The following is a 13,002-nucleotide window of genomic DNA, read 5'->3' on the forward strand; positions in this document are numbered from 1 at the left end:
TAGATACATGTAGTTCTCCACCTACGTTGAGTAGATCCTGAAGCTTCTTGGGCAACTGTCATCACCTTCCTTCCTGCTTCAGCTTCTCAGCTGAGTCTCACAGAACTGCTCTAGCAGCCCCAAAGTTCATCTGCAGCAGGAGAACAGCTTCCTCCCCTTGGGGAACCGACTGTTAGGCAGTAGGTTTTCCTGCTTTAGTGAAGAAAACGGCTGATATTACAGTAGCAGAAGGATCAAAGCCCTGGTGGCATAGCAAATGTGAGGTGAAGGGACGTTAGCAGCTCAGCGTACACTAGTGTTTGTAGGCTATTGGAACGATTCTCTTTACCATCATTCAGGCCTCAAGTAGATAGTTTTTTTAAATTGGAATAGTTGGTTTACAATGTTGTGTTAGTTTCTGCTGTACAGCAATGTGAATCAATTATACATATACATATATGCACTCTTTTTTTTAGATACTTTTCCCATATAGGCCATTACAGGGAACTGAGTAGAGTCCCCTGTGCTCTACAGCAGGTCCTTATTAGTTATCTATTTTATATATAGTAGTGTGTATATGTCAATCCCAATCCCCAATTTATCCCTCCCCTCCCATGCCCCCCGCCATAACCATAAGTTTGTTTTCTACATCTGTGACTCTATTTCTGTTTTGTAAATAAAGTCAATCATATCTTCAGTCGGAAGAATTTTGTTTCTAGTAAGCCGAGAAGCGAAGGAACGACCTACATATAGAGCAAGGAAGTGGGGGGGGGAGGTGACCTGGGAATCCCACCTGGGAGTGTAAGACCAGGCGTCCCAGGAACCGGTGTCTCTTCCCTCTGCTCCTCTGAGGTGCCTCCACAGAAGGGCAACCTCCAGAGCAAACCTGGATCCCAGCCTGGATGCAGATGTCACACTAGTCACCTCTGCTTTGGCCATGGCAGTTGCTTGGGGGGCGGTGTGGTGTTCAGGGGGTGCGCATGTGCACATGGCCACTCTCTCCTGGCCAAGTAGTGCCTGAGGAGGGGTGGTCGCCCAGGCTGTGGCTGTGCCGCACGCGCACGCCAACCAAGCCTGGGTTGGGCACTACCTCCCCTCGGTTGATGTCTTCAGGGCACAAGGCTCCGAGTTCTCCATTGTGATTGTCGTCCCCAGTAGAATATTTGCTTCTAAAAGGCACCGGGCAGTACGTGGTTTCCGCCTCACATTCCATATGTGGTTTCCACCTGACATGCCGTACGCAGTAGATGTATGTTTCTTCCTCTCCCTTTCACCAAGGAAAAAAAACCGGGTGGGGAGCTTGAAAAAATAACATTGAAAACTGTCCCCTTCCCATCTTACATGACTGTAGGTTTCTGGTCAGCCCCTTAAAACATCCTCAGAATAGCAAATTAAGTCTCAAAGGAAATAAATCATAATTTTACAAACAATGCAATTCTTTGATTTGAGGTGCAAAATTACAGGACCAAAGAGCTTTAATTGCCATTTTATGTATTAGTCATTTCGCAGAGCCTTGTGGTCATAAACACACCCCACATGCACCGACATACTCAGGCCGGAGCCCGGGGTCACTTCCCCCGTGGGTCTCCTAGCTCTTCCAGACTGGCTTAGCTCTGCTCTGGGCCCGGGTCTGCATGTCCGAATCCCACAGACCTCCCCAGGGTCTGATTTCCCAGGAATGAAGGCTGGAAAGGGGCCAGTTAAGGAAACAGAGCAGAACAGAGCGAGAACACAAGCGTACCCACACAGTTTCCTTTATTGTCCAATCTCCCCACTTAATTATTGTCTTTTTTTTAACATATGATTTGATGTTTTTTGTCTCCATCCTTAAGATTTTTATTTTAAGGACAGCAAAGCAGAGAAAAACACAGCCAGGTCCTCTCTAACTGCCTTAACTCCATTACAGGCCAGAGGACATTCGCATTTCTAGGTATGGAGTGTGACAATAACAATGACTTTGACATTGCCAGCATGAAAGCACTGGACAATAAGCTGTGCTCTGCGGTCTGCTTACCCGGTGAGTGGCAGTCTGCTGAACATGAACTTGGTGGGAGACGCTCCCCTGCTCGCACCCCTGCTCTCACCTTGGGACACCCATCTCCTGCCCTGCAGTTCCTGCAAGAAGGCATGGGCTTTGCTAAGGTGCTGGGAGCCAGTTGCTGAAAGGAAGTGAGGCGGCCTCGGGAGAGTCCTTGGGCAAAGAGCGACTCTGCTCTAAGCGAAACTATTTGGGCATGGAGAAAGGCGCAAAAATACCTCCAAAGCCTTCCGATTTGACCTGACCGTGTCCCCTCCATCATGATCTTGCAGGTCCCATGGCAGGGGGCCTGGTCTTGTTTCCATCAACAGGCAGTTTAAGGCAGACACGGCCTCTGTGATAAGGTCTTGGAAAGAGAGCCTGAGCCCTTGAAAAGGGAACCTGTAGCCCCTCAGAGGACAGTGTTTAGTTAGGATCAGAGAGGAATTTCAAAGCCAGCATTTTAGAGACTAGCTCTGTGACCCAGTGAGCCCTGGGCTACCACCAGTTGCCTTGTGCTCCCTAGATTTGGATCCCAAAGGAACGATCAGGGGTCGAGGGTGACTCTTCTCCCTGGAGCCCTAACTCTATAAATTCAATCAGGGTCATCAACGTGCCCCTTATTCCTTCTCATGACACTAAACTGAATCCGGGATGAGTTCTCAGGAGGAGCCCACCTGTCAGTCACACTCTGGGCACTGATGTCCCTCTGCTCCGTGCTCACCAAGGGCTTCACCAACCATGGCTCTAAAGCCACGTCTTGCCCAGTGGACTAGGTCGAAATTGCCCCTCCTGGGTTCACGGCAGAGACTGCCTTCATGTTGCATGGTTTGTAATCTCTTAAACATGCCCTGGACATGCTTAAGCTTCAGGACAGCGACGTCCCATCGTGGGTCCAGTGCTTTACTCCCTTGGCAACGTGGCTACAGGTGCTGGAGGGACACAAACTCCTGTGGTTGCCACTCTCCATCAGCTTGCAAAAGACCCAGGTCCTCACCCCTCTGGCCCCATGCAGGCTTGTGGTGGAGGAAGCCGTAATCCCCAGAGACACCTCCCACGGCCTTCCCAGGGGCTCGCCAGCCTTTCCACTTAGCGTTGACCCAGCCAGGCCTGGGCCAGAGCGGCTGAGCTCCAGGGTACACTTCACTTCCTGCCTTCCCACTCTTTACCTGGCTTCTGTCTGTCCATTTGTTTCTCATGTCTTTTTGCCAAATGTACGTCTGTCTGTCAAGTTTGTTTATTTTGAAACTCATTTAGGTTATCCAAACTTCATGTGAAAGTTCATGTTCACCCACTCCCAACCCCAAGCTTGCTAGGCGCGCGCACATCCGAGGGGCCCTCGCTGAGGCTTCCATTCCTAACTGGCAAGAGCCTGTATTTAATATGCTGAAATTTTCCAGGAAAAAAAAATATTTGTGAGACTAGATTAATCCCTGTTCCACAAAAGCGGGGATGCTTCTGTGGCAAAGGTTACGGGCACGATTTGTTTTGGTCACTAGTTGGGGAAGATGCCATCTCTGCCCTCACTCCGCCCTGAGTCTGTGGCAGCCGTGCCGGCCAGCCGCTCACTGGGCTTCAAGAGAGGAATCTAGGCTCCTGCATCCCCGCAGTGGCTCCCCACCAACCCCCGTGTTTGGCAGAGAGAGCTCCTGGGAATTCTTTCAGCCACCCATGCTGGTGGAAACTGACCCCAGGCCTTGTGCTTCCTCCTCTCCCTAACTCCTTCTGGCCAACCTGCTGGTGGGTGTTTATTCCACTCTGGGATTGCGGCAGGGGAGCGAGACCTGGAAGGAAAACAATGCCTGGGCTTCTTTACGGTGATCTTGGGAGCCAGCCATTCTCAGATTAAACAGGCTTCACCGTTCAGGCCAGACATGAAACCGAATGACAGTGGTGGCTGCCGGGACAGGGAGTTGAGGGTCGCATCGTAGCCTCACCCCGAGGTCTCAAGGGCTCTTACAGGAGAAGGAAAGTGCATCTGCTCTCTTGGTAAAATTTTTCTCGGGTTCTGCTGTTAGCGTCACGCTGGTAGTAAAGAGCTGGGGAACTCTCTGGAAGCATCTGTCGGGTTAATGTCGGGTTAATGACAGGAGCATCCACTGTGGTAGGTCCCGTGGAATCAACAGACTTCACCACGCTCAGCTGTAAGTTCAAAGTTCCATCCTATGACTGAGGTGCCTCAGGCTGGCTTGGCCGTCAGGACAGCTTCTCAGGCACTTGGTCCCCCTCTCCACGCTGTTTCCCTCCCCACACGGATGCCACTCCCCTCACGGAGCGCCCACAAGGAGGGAGCCCGGGGAGCATCCCATGGTCCACCCTCCCCAGGCCCACAGGTGCTCTGCCACTCCTGGCGGCAAGGATGGCTCAGATTCCCATCCTTGCTGCTCTCGTCACCCTTGTGGGAGTGATGCTGAGAAAGCACCTGTGTCATTCCAGCACCTCTTCCCCTAAGAAGCCTCTGGGTCTTCTTTGGCCCCAAGACCAATGCGGTGGGGGGGGGGGCGATGGTATGTTCTGAGATTGTTCTGCAAGGTTCTCAAAGGGAGGAAATCTGAGTTGACCATTGTAGGTGGTGAGCCGATTAGAATCGCGAGGCCGTGCTAGGTAGACGGGCCTCCAAGGAATCTGATGGAGTATCACACAGGCGGCTGGATAGTGGCCAGGGGACCAGTGACAATTCTGTGAAAAGGCTCTGGGGAGTGTGATGGGAAAAAGCAAAGATAATTTGAGTTTATTAGTGGAAATACAAATGTTTTTGTTTTGTTTTGTTTTGTTTTTTGTGGTACGTGGGCCTCTCACTGTTGTGGCCTCTCCTGTTGCAGAGCACAGGCTCCGGACGCGCCGGCTCAGCGGCCATGGCTCATGGCCCAAGCCGCTCCACGGCATGTGTGATCTTCCCGGACCGGGGCACGAACCCATGTCCCCTGCATCGGCAGGCGGACTCTCAACCAAGGGTAAGCTGTGACAAAGCGAAAGAGAGGCATGGACATATATACACTACCAAACGTAAGGTAGGTAGATAGTGGGAATCAGCCGCAAAGCACAGGGAGATCAGCTCGGTGCTTTGTGACCGCCTGGAGGGGTGGGATGGGGAGGGTGGGAGGGAGGGAGATGCATGAGGGAAGGGATGTGGGAACAGATGTATATGTATGACTGATTCACTTTGTGATAAAGCAGAAACTAATAAAAAAATAAAAATAAAAGAAAAATAAAATAATAAATACTTGGGAAGAAAAAAAGTACTTTGACTCAAGACAAGCTGGACATGGAGGAGTGAGAGAGGGCAAGGGGTAGAGGGAAAGACATGTTTCTGGGTGGGAGCTGGTGTACCATCCCCCGGGCACAGCTCCTGCGCAGAGGCTTGATAAGGAGCCCTCACCTCCACCCACCCACAGCAATCAGAGAAGAAAAGGAAATAAAAGGAATCCAAATTGGAAAAGAAGAAGTAAAGCTGTCAATGTTTGCAGATGACATGATACTATACATAGAGAATCCTAAAGATACTACCAGAAAACTACTAGAGCTAATCAATGAATTTGGTAAAGTAGCAGGGTATAAAATTAATGCACAGAAATCTGTGGCATTCCTGTACACTAATGATGAAGAATCTGAAAGTGAAATCAAGAAAACACTGCCATTTACCATTGCAACAAAAAGAATAAAATACCTAGGAATAAACCTACCTAAGGAGACAAAAGACCTGTATGCAGAAAATTATAAGACACTGATGAAAGAAATTAAAGATGATACAAATAGATGGAGAGATGTACCATGCTCCTGGATTGGAAGAATCAATATTGTGAAAACGACTCTACTACCCAAAGCAATCTACAGGTTCAATGCAATCCCTATCAAACTACCACTGGCATTTTTCACAGAACTAGAACAAAAAATTTCAAACTTTGTTTGGAAAAACAAAAGACTCCGAATAGCCAAAGCAATCTGGAGAACGAAAAACGGAGCTGGAGGAATCAGGCGCCCTGACTTCAGACTACACTACAAAGCTACAGTAATCAAGACAGTGTTTTACTGCCACAAAAACAGAAAGATAGATCAATGGAACAGGATAGAAAGCCCAGAGATAAACCCACACACATACGGTCAACTTATCTTTGATAAAGGAGGCAGGAATGTACAGTGGAGAAAGGACAGCCTCTTCAATAAGTGGTGCTGGGAAAACTGGACAGGGACATGTAAAAGTATGAGATTAGATCATTCCCTAACACCATACACAAAAATAAGCTCAAAATGGATTAAAGACCTAAATGTAAGGCCAGAAACTATCAAACTCTTAGAGGAAAACATAGGCAGAACACTCTATGACATAAATCACAGCAAGATCCTTTTGGACCCACCTCCTAGAGAAATGGAAATAAAAACAAAGATAAACAAATGGGACCTAATGAAACTTCAAAGCTTTTGCACAGCAAAGGAAACCATAAACAAGACCAAAAGACAACCCTCAGAATGGGAGAAAATATTTGCAAATGAAGCAACTGACAAAGGATTAATCTCCAAAATTTAAAAACAGCTCATGCAGCTCAATAGCAAAAAAACAAACAACCCAATCCAAAAATGGGCAGAAGACTTAAATAGGCATTTCTCCAAAGAAGATATACAGACTGCCAACAAACACATGAAAGAATGCTCAACATCATTAATCATTAGAGAAATGCAAATCAAAACTACAATGAGATATCATCTCATACCAGTCAGAATGGCCATCATCAAGAAATCTAGAAACAATAAATGCTGGAGAGGGTGGGGAGAAAAGGGAACACTCTTGCACTGCTGGTGGGAATGTGAATTGGTACAGCCACTATGGAGAACAGTATGGAGGTTCCTTAAAAGACTAAAAATAGAACTACCATATGACCCAGCAATCCCACTACTAGGCATATACCCTGAGAAAACCATAATTCAAAAAGAGGTGGAGAGCCGGAGGAAGATGGCGGAAGAGTAAGACGCGGAGATCACCTTCCTCCCCACAGATACATCAGAAATTCATCTACACGTGGAACAACTCCAACAGAACACCTACTGAACGCTGACAGAAGACCTCAGACACCCCAAAAGGCAAGAAACTCCCCACATACCTGGGTAGGTCAAAAGAAAAAAAGAATAAACAGAGACAATAGGATATGGACGGGACCTGCACCAGTGGGAGGGAGCCGTGAAGGAGGGAAGGTTTCTACACACTACAAGCCCCTTCGAGGGCTGAGACTGCAGGTGGCGGAGGGGGAAAGCTTCGGAGTAGCGGAGGAGAGCACAGCAATAGGGGTGTGGAGGGCAAAGCAGAGAGATTTTGGCACAGAGGATCGGTGCCCTCAGGCACACACCAGCCCGAGAGACTTGTCTGCTCGGCCGCCAGGGCGGGCGGGGCTGGGAGCTGAGGCTCGGGTATCGGCTTTCAGTCGGAGCGCAGGGAGAGGTCTGGGGCTGGCGGCAGGAAGAGACCCTGAAGGGGTTAGTGCTAGCCCGGAGGGAGTCCAGGGAAAGGGTCTGGAGCTACCGGAGAGGCAAGAGACTTTTTTCCCTTTTGTTGCCTGGTGCGCGAGGAGAGGGCATTCCCCTCCCTCCCCTCTGCCTGAGTGAGCCAGAGCCCCCGAATCAGCGGCTCCTTTAAACCCGTCCTGTCTGAGCGAAGAACGGACGCCCTCCGGCGACCTACGCGCAGAGGCGGGGCCAGGTCCAAGGCTGAGACCCGGGAGCTGTGAGAGCAGAGACAGGGAAATCTCTCTGTGCAGCCTCCGAGGCAGCGGATTAAAGCTCCACGGTCCATTTGATGTGCCCTGCGTCTGTGGAGTGCATGAATGGACAGCGAATCATCCCAAATTGAGGAAGTGGACCTTGAGGACAAGATTTAAGACTTCCCCCCCCCTTTTTTTTTTCCTCTTTTTACAACGAATTATCTCAAATTAAGGAGGTGGACTTAGCAAGATTTCAGACTTTTCGCCCTTTTCCTCTTTTTACAACGAATTATCCCAAATCGAGGAGGTGGACTTGGAGAGCAAGATTTTTGATTTTTCCCCCTGCTCTCTTTTTGTGAATGTGTATGTGTAATCTTCTGTGTAAGATTCTCTCTGTATAGCTTTGCTTCCACCATATGTCCCAGGGTTCTTTCGGTCCGTGTTTTTTTTCAATAATTACTTTCTAATTTTAATAACGCTACTATATTTCATACTTTATTCTATTTTACTTTACCTGATCTTTCTTTTTTCCTCCCTTCCCTTCCTCCCTCCGCTCCTCCTTTCCTTCTTTCTTTTTCTTTCCTCCATCCCTCCCTCCCTCCCACCCTTCTTCTTTCCACTTTCTTTTTCTTTCCTTCCTCCCTCCCTCCCTCCCTCCTGTCTTTCTTTCTTTCTTTCCTTCCTCCCTCCCTCCCTCTCTTCTTCCATTCACTCTTCCTTTTGCTTTCATTCCTCCCTCCCTCCCTCCTTTCTTTCCTTTCTTTCCATCCTTCCTCCCTCCCTCCTTTCTTTCTTTCTTCCTTCCTTCCTTCCTTACTTCCCTTCTTCCTTTCTTTCAATCTCTCTTTCTTTCTTCTACTAATTATTTCTTTCTACTTTTTCTCACTGTTATTCTGAGCCGGGTGGATGAAAGGCTCTTGGTGCTGCAGCCAGGAGTTAGTGCTGTGCCTCTGAAGTGGGAGAGCCAACTTCAGGACACGGGTCCACAAGAGACCTCCCAGCTCCACATAATATCAAGCAGCGAAAATCTCCCAGGGATCTCCATCTCAACACCAGCACCCAGCTTCAGTCAACGACCAGCAAGCTACAGTGCTGGTCACCCTATGCCAAGCAACTAGCAAGGCAGGAACACAACCCCACCCATTAGCAGAGAGGCTACCTAAAAACATAATAAGGCCACAGGCACCCCAAAACACACCACCAGACGTGGACCTGTCCACCAGAAAGACAAGATCGAGCTTCAACCACCAGAACACAGGCATTAGTCCCCCCCACCAGGAAGCCTACACAACCTACTGAAACAACCTTAGCCACGGGGGACAGACACCAAAAACAACGGGAACTACGAATCTGCAGCCTGCAAAAAGGAGACCCCAAACACAGTAACATAAGCAAAATGAGAAAGCAGAAAAACACACAGCAGGTGAAGGAGCAAGATAAAAACCTACCAGACCTAACAAATGAAGAGGTAATAGGCAGTCTACCTGAAAAAGAATTCAGAATAATGATAGTAAAGCTGATCCAAGATTCTATTTCCCAGATCCAAAATCTTGGAAATAGAATAGACAATATGCAAGAAACAGTTAACAAGGACCTAGAAGAACTAAAGATGAATCAAGCATCGATTAAAAACACAATAAATGAAATGAAAAATACTCTAGATGGGATCAATAGCAGAATAACTGAGGCAGAAGAACGGATAAGTGAGGTGGAAGATAAAATAGTGGAAATAACTGATGCAGAGAAAAATAAAGAAAAAAGAATGAAAAGAACAGAGGACAGTCTCAGAGACCTCTGGGACAACATTAAACGCACCAACATTCGAATTATAGGGGTTCCAGAAGAAGAAGAGAAAAAGAAAGGGACTGAGAAAATATTTGAAGAGATTATAGTTGAAAACTTCCCTAATATGGGAAAGGAAATAGTTAATCAAGTCCAGGAGGCACAGAGAGTCCCATACAGAATAAATCCAAGAAGAAATACGCCAAGACACATATTAATCAAACTGTCAAAAATTAAACACAAAGAAATCATATTAAAAGCAGCAAGGGAAAAACAACAAATAACACACAAGGGAATCCCCATCAGGTTAACAGCTGATCTCTCAGCAGAAACTCTACAAGCCAGAAGGGAGTGGCAGGACATAATTAAAGTGATGAAGGAGAGAAACCTGCAACCAAGATTACTCTACCCAGCAAGGATCTCATTCAGATTTGATGGAGAAATTAAAACCTTTACAGACAAGCAAAAGCTGAGAGAGTTCAGCACCACCAAACCAGCTTTACAACAAATGCTAAAGGAACTTCTCTAGGCAAGAAACACAACAGAAGGAATATACCTACAATAACGAACCCAAAGCCATTAAGGAAATGGGAATAGGAACATACATATCAATAATTACCTTAAATGTAAATGGACTAAATGCTCCCACCAAAAGACACAGAGTGGCTGAATGGATACAAAAACAAGACCCATATATATGCTGTCTACAAGAGACCCACTTCAGACCTAGAGACACATACAGATTGAAAGTAAGGGGATGGAAAAAGATATTCCATGCAAATGGAAATCAAAAGAAAGCTGGAGTAGCAATTCTTATATCAGACAAAATAGACTTTAAAATAAAGACTATTAGAAGAGACAAAGAAGGACACTACATAACGATAAAGGGATCGATCCAAGAAGAAGATATAACAATTGTAAATATTTATGCACCCAACATAGGAGCACCTCAATACATAAGGCAAATACTAACAGCCATAAAAGGGGAAATCGACAGTAACACAATCATAGTAGGGGACTTTAACACCCCACTTTCACCAATGGACAGATCATCCAAAATGAAAATAAATAAGGAAACACAAGCTTTAAATGATACATTAAACAAGATGGACTTAATTGATATTTATAGGACATTCCACCCAAAAACAACAGAATACACATTTTTCTCAAGTGCTCATGGAACATTCTCCAGGATAGATCATATCTTGGGTCACAAATCAAGCCTTGGTAAATTTAAGAAAATTGAAATTGTATCAAGTATCTTTTCCGACCACAATGCTATGAGACTAGACATCAATTACAGGAAAAGATCTGTAAAAAATACAAACACATGGAGGCTAAACAATACACTACTCAATAATGAAGTGATCACTGAAGAAATCAAAGAGGAAATTAAGAAATACTTAGAAACAAATGACAATGGAGACACGACGACCCAAAACCTATGGGACGCAGCAAAAGCAGTTCTAAGGGGGAAGTTTATAGCAATACAATCCCACCTTAAGAAACAGGAAACATTTCGAGTAAACAACCTGACCCTGCACCTAAAGCAATTAGAGAAAGAAGAACAAAAAAACCCCAAAGTTAGCAGAAGGAAAGAAATCATAAAGATCAGATCAGAAATAAATGAAAAAGAAATGAAGGAAACAATAGCAAAGATCAACCAAACTAAAAGCTGGTTCTTTGAGAAGATAAACAAAATTGACAAACCATTAGCCAGACTCATCAAGAAAAGAAGGGAGAAGACTCAAATCAGTAGAATTAGAAATGAAAAAGGAGAAGTAACAACTGACACTGCAGAAATACAAAAGATCATGAGAGATTACTATAAGCAACTCTATGCCAATAAAATGGACAACCTGGAAGAAATGGACAAATTCTTAGAAATGCACAACCTACCAAGACTGACTCAGGAAGAAATAGAAAATATGAATAGACCAATCACAAGCACTGAAATTGAAACTGTGATTAAAAATCTTCCATCAAACAAAAGCCCAGGACCAGATGGCTTCACAGGCGAATTCTATCAAACATTTAGAGAAGAGCTAACACCCATCCTTCTCAAACTCTTCCAAACAATATCAGAGGAAGGAACACTCCCAAACTCATTCTACGAGGCCACCATCACCTTGATACCAAAACCAGGCAAGGATGTCACAAAGAAAGAAAACTACAGGCCAATATCACTGATGAACATAGATGCAAAAATCCTCAACAAAATACTAGCAAACAGAATCCAACAGCACATTAAAAGGATCATACACCATGATCAAGTGGGGTTTATTCCAGGAATGCAAGGATTCTTCAATATACGCAAATCAATCAATGTGATACACCATATTAACAAGTTGAAGGAGAAAAACCATATGATCATCTCAATAGATGCAGAGAAAGCTTTCGACAAAATTCAACACCCATTTATGATAAAAACCCTGCAGAAAGTAGGCATAGAGGGAACTTTCCTCAACATAATAAAGGCCATATATGACAAACCCACAGCCAACATTGTCCTCAATGGTGAAAAACTGAAACCATTTCCACTAAGATCAGGAACAAGACAAGGCTGCCCACTCTCACCACTCTTATTCAACCTAGTTTTGGAAGTTTTAGCCACAGCAATCAGAGAAGAAAAGGAAATAAAAGGAATCCAAATTGGAAAAGAAGAAGTAAAGCTGTCACTGTTTGCAGATGACATGATACTATACATAGAGAATCCTAAAGATGCTACCGAAAAACTACTAGAGCTAATCAATGAATTTGGTAAAGTAGCAGGATACAAAATTAATGCACAGAAATCTCTGGCATTCCTGTACACTAATGACGAAAAATCTGAAAATGAAATCAAGAAAACACTCCCATTTACCATTGCAACAAAAAGAATAAAATATCTAGGAATAAACCTACCTAAGGAGACAAAAGACCTGTATGCAGAAAATTATAAGACACTGATGAAAGAAATTAAAGATGATATAAATAGATGGAGAGATATACCATGCTCCTGGATTGGAAGAATCAATATTGTGAAAATGACTCTACTACCCAAAGCAATCTACAGATTCAATGCAATCCCTATCAAACTACCACTGGCATTTTTCACAGAACTAGAACAAAAAATTTCAAAATTTGTTTGGAAAAACAAAAGACCCCGAATAGCCAAAGCAATCTTGAGAACGAAAAACGGAGCTGGAGGAATCAGGCTGCCTGACTTCAGACTATACTACAAAGCTACAGTAATTAAGACAGTGTGGTACTGGCATAAAAACAGAAAGATAGATCAGTGGATCAGGATAGAAAGCCCAGAGATAAACCCACGTACATATGGCCAACTTATCTTTGATAAAGGAGGCAGGAATGTACAGTGGAGAAAGGACAGCCTCTTCAATAAGTGGTGCTGGGAAAACTGGACAGGGACATGTAAAAGTATGAGATTAGATCATTCCCTAACACCATACACAAAAATAAGCTCAAAATGGATTAAAGACCTAAATGTAAGGCCAGAAACTATCAAACTCTTAGAGGAAAACATAGGTAGAA

Source organism: Hyperoodon ampullatus (genome assembly GCF_949752795.1).
Source record: "Hyperoodon ampullatus genome assembly, chromosome: 19".
NCBI lineage: Eukaryota > Metazoa > Chordata > Mammalia > Artiodactyla > Ziphiidae > Hyperoodon > Hyperoodon ampullatus.